Source organism: Telmatherina bonti (genome assembly GCF_933228915.1).
Source record: "Telmatherina bonti genome assembly, chromosome: 22".
Lineage (NCBI taxonomy): Eukaryota > Metazoa > Chordata > Actinopteri > Atheriniformes > Telmatherinidae > Telmatherina > Telmatherina bonti.
In genome coordinates this window covers 18039020-18046207 of record NC_136631.1, presented here as the reverse complement: position 1 = coordinate 18046207, position 7188 = coordinate 18039020, and positions in this window count along the sequence as shown.

Genomic DNA, 7188 nt, shown 5'->3' with positions numbered 1-7188 from the left:
TGGCAGAGAGCTATAAAAGTGATGAAAGCAAGCAAACACAATAAGTAAACGTCAAGATGAATGGATTGAATGAGTGGAGCTGGGGGGGGGGGGGCAAGTTTTCCTAATGAAGCCTGTGATAATGTGTTTTCAGACAGTGATTAATTCGTACTTCCTGTTTGGTAAAGAGGCCAAGCTGTTCAAAGACTGCATGCTAAAGAGCTCGTGATGTGGATGCTGAATGGGGCTATGTTTTACCTGATCAATTGGCAGCTCCACCTTCAACTGGCAGTCTTCCTACACCTGTGCTGCTCCCGCCATCTCACTCCTTTTGTTTTGTGCATTGGACACACGGCTCACTGAGAAAAGTGATTAATCACAATTACCTCATGCGCTGGCAACTGCCTTCTCATTCTTCTGCACACTCTTTCACTCTCCTTCCACGTTACCCCTCCATCCCTCACTGCACTCCTGTCCTCTCCCTGTTCTGCTCCTGTTCAACCTCTAAGAGATCAATGCTGCTGTCAGGCCATTTATTCATAAGAGTGGTCCCGCAGACGAAAGGGCCACAGAAAGGCATGGCCACCCTGCCACCAATATGGCCAGCCGACCTGAACCTTCAGCCCCCCGAGTTAAATCTCAACAGAGTTGCAGGAGCTCCTGATGCATTTGCAAAATTGCTCATACAGCAATGTTACACTGTGTTTGCTCCTGTAAACAAATTATTTTTATTTTTGTCAGTGGCTACTTAATCTCATACAAAGTGGAATGTTAATAATGAATCACAGCATTGGATCTACATCAGTTGCCTTAAGTGCTTTAATTTAAATAATAAATAACCATGCATAATAGATTAATCAGTGGTAAAACTAAGGAACAATGTATAGAAGAATGCATTTGACTCATACAATACGTTTAGCTCAAAGCATGTTTACTCGATCGTTGTTTCTCAGCCAGGCATTACTTTTAGAACTTTTTTTTTTTTTTCAGACTAACTTTGGTTACTTGAAAGCAAAATGATGAAAGAAAACTTATGATGAAAGAAAACTAATAGTCTCAGATCCCAAATTATGCTTGTGAACACTAGGAATATTGCTTGCAAGGAGGGCTTTATGTGGTGAGTTTCAATTCGAAACCATCGAATTGCACATACTGAAGACGTTAGTAGTGCAATAAATGTGATCAGGTATCCAAACTATACCCAGAGGAGAATTATCTTCTAGGAGCAGGTTAACACATTTCATATATAGACATATGGAAGGAAACACAACCTTCTTTTGTGTTTGCTTGTGTTACAGGCCTCCAATTCAGTCCTGTATATTTTTGCTGGTAGGAAAACACGTGAGCTGTGATCTGTTGACAGGCAAACTCTGGTCTGAACTTATCATCAATCATCTTTCTTTTTCATTTTACATTCTAAAATGCAGAAACTTTCACAATTCCTATATATAGCATCTTAATTTAAACCTACGTGCAGTATACTAGCTTTCCTTTTGCACAATAATTTAAGGAGTATTTGTCTGACTCAAACATATCGTACTTTCAGTTACAAAATACTGAAGCAGCATAAACCCTGCTATATTTCACCTGCATCTCTTCTATATTTTGTCAGAGTACAAGAACACATTCAATGTCTATACTCTTATAAACAGTAACATCACGATAAACAGTCTTTAAGAAACTAATCCCATGTATATTATTCTGTTTACACAATTACAACTCAAAGCCACTTGCAAATAAAATCCAAATATAAGTGAAGAATAACTACTGCTGTACAACTCAGGACTCATTTTACATCATTTTGCCAACTAAAACAAGGAAAAACCTGACACAACAAGTATCAGTTTAGTTGTGAATCATTATGTGTAACTTTAAGATACATATGAGTCCAAAAAACCCAAGTAACCAACCTGTATATTTTTGCAGGAAGGAAAACACGGTGAGCTGTGAACTGTTGGCAAGCTCTGGTCAGGTCTGAGCATGCGTGGCTTTCCAGCAGCTCGCCACACCCAGCGCTCACCTTGGCCCATACGCCCTCTGCTGGCCTGATATGGCAATTACACTTCGAACCGGCGTAATATAGATAAGCTAAGACCTTCTTCATGAATAAAAACAAATAAAAATAAAGAAAATGTTAAATCACATTTGTGATTCCACGTTGTGGACGTCACATTTGCAATATTTTTACGTTACCATGCGGTATTTTTGCATTCCTTCACAAAAGTTTTAGGATACCTCACAAAAATTATTTGTCTGATTACACAGCCTGTTAGAGTAGTTTTTCAGTTTCTTCAGGTGTTTTTGGACTGAATCAAGTTACAGACACACACACACATAGACCTGACATTATGTCCATGTTAACAGAGGAGCATTTTGCTGTAACATAATGCTTTAATGTCTTAATCTCAAATCCAGATGAAGACATTTGTTGTCATCAGAAATAATATCAAGCATGCTGCTACCACATTGGCTGCTTGTGTTTACTTCAGTTCAATTTAGCTTTTTTTTTTTTGTTTAGTGCCACTTTACAACATTGTCATCTCAGGGCACTTTACAGACACATCAATTCAAGCCAATTCATAATAAATAGTCCATCTAAGGAAAACCAACAGATTGAATCAAATCTTGAGTTCGATCCAGTCCTTCATCCTGAGGATACACAAGGCGACAGTGGAAAGAAAAAAAAGGAAAGAAAAACCTCCAGCAGAACCCGGCTCAGGGAGGGCAGGCACTGGCCTCGATTGGGGTGGAGAGGACAGAAAAGAGAGATCAACATGCACTTCAACTTTTATCCAGAAAGACCTGCAGAAAGAAGAGAAACATGTTAATAATTGTCAATACTGTCATATTTTTATACATGAAAGATAAGGAGCAGAGATTAAAGGAAATGCTCAGTGCATCATAGGATGTTCCTCAACAATCTAAACCTACATGGCAGCATAACTAAGAAAATGGCTAGACCACTTCTAACTAGATTAATCAAAAAGATCTAAGATTCAAAAATCAAAAAGGTCTAAGATCTAAGATTTATCAAAAAGGAATGTCTTAAGGTTGATTTTAAAGTTAGAGAGGATGTCTGCCTCCCAAACCCAAACTTGGAGCAGGTTCCGTAAGAGAGGAGTCTGATAGCCAAAGGCCTTTCCTTCTATCATACTCTTAGACACTCTGGGAACCACAAGTCAACCTGCAGGCTGAGAGCGAAGTGCTCTGTTCGGAATATATGGATCTACAAGATCTTTAATATACAATGGAGTTTGGTCATAGAGAGCTTTATATGTGAGAAGAAGAATTTTAAAATCTATCCTAGATTCAACAGCCAATGGAGAGACATTAAAACCGGGCATATTTAGGACAGGCTCTGTATGTTTGGAATTATTGGAACCCCTAAAAAAAATAAAACACAATGAATAATAAATGTAAAAATTAAATGTATGTGAACTAAGTTTTAATATTCAAATAAAGTGTTGCATGATATCAGCCTTTTTTGTCTAAAAACTATATTCAGCCGATTATATAAAGACAAGATATGTAATGTTCAAACTGATCAACTTCATTGTCCTTTTGTAAATATTCACTCATTTTGAGTTTGATGCTACATCATGTTCCAAACATTTCCTTCTAACACTCATGAAGGATTTGGGAAGTGAGGGCACTAATTGCTGAAGCTTTGTAGTTGGAATTAAATCCCATTGTTGCTCGATGTTCAACTTCAGTTGCTCAGTTCAGGAGTTCTGTTGTATTCTGAGCTTCAGGCTTTTTCTGGATGTTGTTGATACATGGTTTTCGCTTTGCATGGTAGATGAAACGACAAACTGCGCTGACTGACAATGGTTTTGTGAGGCGTTCCTGAGCCCATGTTCCTGAGTGCCTCTTAAGGTATTGAGGGTCACAAACATTTAATGTTGGTTTTCACCCTTGCTGCTGAGATTAAAAAAAAATTCTCCAGATTTTCTGAATATTTTTATGAAATCCCTTATCTCTTTGCAATTGTATGTTAAGAAACATTGTTCCTAAACTTTTGGACTTGTTGCTCATACAGTTGTTCACAAAGTGGCAAACTTCACCTCATCCTTACTTATGAATGACTGAGCCATCCAGGGATGCTTCTTTCACCTGTGGAATGTTCCACACAAGCGTTGTCTCAACAATCAGCTTTCTTATTTTTATGTTGCTCTTGTTGTTACTCTTGTTTAACTAATTAATTAATTTTTAATTGCAGCACGGTTCAAACATTGTTTAAAGTATTATTTTTAATATAGTTTTTCTTTCCTTGTTTTTCATAACCTCCCTCCTTCTTTGGTGTTGAGGTTGTTCTTATGCTGCTGAAAGAAGCGATGTTTTCACCTTAAACTGAGTTTTCTGACACTGGGTAACACATTTCATTTTAAAATCCTGGGACTTCATTACTCTCTGGATACATCTTATGCCTTTAGGACCGGAAGCAGGAAACCTGTTCACAGCATGACTGCCTGTAAACAAGCTGATGCACTACATTCCCGGAAAGCTTTTCTTCTTCTTTTTTTTAATTTTTTTTTATCGTAGTTGTACATAAACCTTTATATTAATTGATAAAACAGAACAAAAACAAACAAACAAAAAAAAACATCAAATCCTATTGTTTGTCCCCAAAAAGCTTTTAGCTTGTCTATGAAGATTTTTACATTTTTTCTTGTTTCTTTTTGTGTTTGCTGTCTTCCTTTCTATGTTTTTCTTGCAGTTATGCTGTCCTGCTTTGCTTTTGCCAGCAGAATTCCTACTTGGTCAATGTGGGCAATGTACATTACAGGTTAAAAACCACCATTCAAGATTATTTCAGTTCAGCCCAAAGTTCTTTTGATGTCTTGCAATACACATCTAGTGTCACAGACAAGATCAGTGCCAAAACCTGGACAATTATAAGATCATGCAACTTCTTGGTGATACTGTGATTCTCTTGTAACTTCTTGGACCGTTTCCGATGTGTGAAAAAAAAAAAGTCTGTCACTTCTCTATGTAGTTGAACCAACTTCAACACAATGAGTGATGAGCCATGCTTGGATTTTGTGGGGAGGCTGGGAAACTTCATGTGTGTTTGATATAAAATCTTATTTGAATGAATGCCAGTATTTCTATTTCTTTTGTCATTTAGAAAAGCAAATAAATCTCACCAGGACAACATGATGTACTAAATGTACACACACACCTCTGAAATGACCTTACCAAACATTTCTGTTATTAACTGATTAACTGTCATATTTAAGCAATGCAATGAGTATTTGTTATTTTATGATCCTTATTCAGTGTTACGATGCTTAATAACCCATTATCACACAGTATTGATTTCCACATCATGGGTAAAATGAAAGTATTTTATTTCACCCACATAGTTAACAAGGCTTCTGGAATCATTCTCAACAAAATGGCCTGATTGAATTCATTTATGATTTAAGCCCCCTTGACAGTGTTTGAAGTCTTATTCTGTTTAATATTCACAGAAAAAAAGCTGTGTAGTTTCAAAGAGTACCAAGCTGTGTTCTGTTTGGACTTGAGCAAGAAGAGATTCCTATGAAATCTTCTTTGCTGGATTTTCTATACTTCCAACACCTAGTATCTCCTTACTCTCTCACACACAGAAAAGAATGTACAACCACGTATGCCAAAATGAAACTCTAGATATGAATCTGTAATCAAAAGGCAACAAGTTTCCTCTGATTATCACACTGAGAAAGAATGTGTTGAAGAAAAAAAAGGAGTGAGGAAAAAGAGGTCTGCAAAGAAAGCCAGTGCCAAAGAGACTGTTATGGAAATGCTCTGCTTACCCCCTGTGAAGAGTGCTGGGTGTCTGAACACCTGCCTGTGTTGTTTGGCTCTACCCGGCTTGGCTGTGTATCTCTTCATAAAGCAGGAAACCCACATTAATGCACATTTCCTTTGTTTGCCGTTGCCATAACTGACTTTTTACTTGTTTCAAAAATACAACGATCAAAATGACCAATGAGAAATTTCCTGATTAAAAAATATTTTAAAAATATATGAACTATTACAAGTAAACTTACTTTACCTCTCTTTATAACTTTTCTTCTTTTTTTTTTTTTTTTTACATTCTCCATTTACCTCAATTTTTCATGAGCCGATATGTTTTGTAGCGCTCCTGTGAATTGTACTGTATTGAATTCATCTGGTTCCAATACATCCCATGCACAACCTATCAATCACCAGGGAGCGTGGCAAACTAATCATTTATTGATGAAATGGGGCAAGCCATGAATTTCTACCTGCATTTGTCTTATTTATCAAGCCAGATCAAACAATGAAAATCCAAACAAGCTTAAAGGGAAAGAGAGTGAGAGTCACAGGGAATAACTTATTCTTCAGTTGTAGACAGCAGAAGGTTATTGATGGAGAGGAGAGGCAAAAAAAAAAAAAAAAAAAAAAAAAGAGGTTTGGGACTCAGCTGCATGGTGAGAGAGTGAAAGAGCGAGGCAGGAAGAGAAGAAAAAGAAAGAAATAGCAGTGGGGAGAGTTCAGAGTGATGTTCAGACAGCAGGGTACACATCTGAATTAATGCTTCCACAAAAGGCAATTTTCTCCTCACAGCCTCCTCATCCCCTCTGTAGGTAGGAAGGTGAGGTATGTCTCCCTTACAGAGAAGGGGAGACATAGACACAGAGAGTGAAAGTGAGCAAACTCAGTGTTTCTTCTCAGCTACAGTGCTCTTTACTGCAGGGTCCCTGGGCTGGCTCGGGGGATAGTGCCGTGATCTCAGGCTTCCACTAGAATACACTCCTGGCAGTGGTGTTTGCAAGCTCACTAACATGGAGTCTTGGGAATAGCAGAGTTGTTTCTTCTCTTGTTTGCTTTCTTTAATGCCAAGGCAAAGTTTGTTGATATTCTTTTGAATTTCTAGTGGGCAGAGGAAGAAAAATAAAACAACAAAAGGGAAACGAAGTTTGCTTCGCTGTTGTATATTCACCGACAGAGAGTTGAAATAGAGTTCATGTACGAGAGCTGGAGTGTCCGCAACCACAGGAGATCAAAGACAGAAAGAGCAATGCCACTGTGGCACTAAGCTGTTTAGTTTCGTAACCTCAGTGTGTGTGCAAGTGATGCTGAACATCACCGTAAAGTTCAAAATCAAGATATCAAATCAAATATTAAGCAGCTTGTTTTGCTTCGCTGACAACCCAGTGCTGAGATGTAAATACTGTGGATGATATTTAAATCAACAAA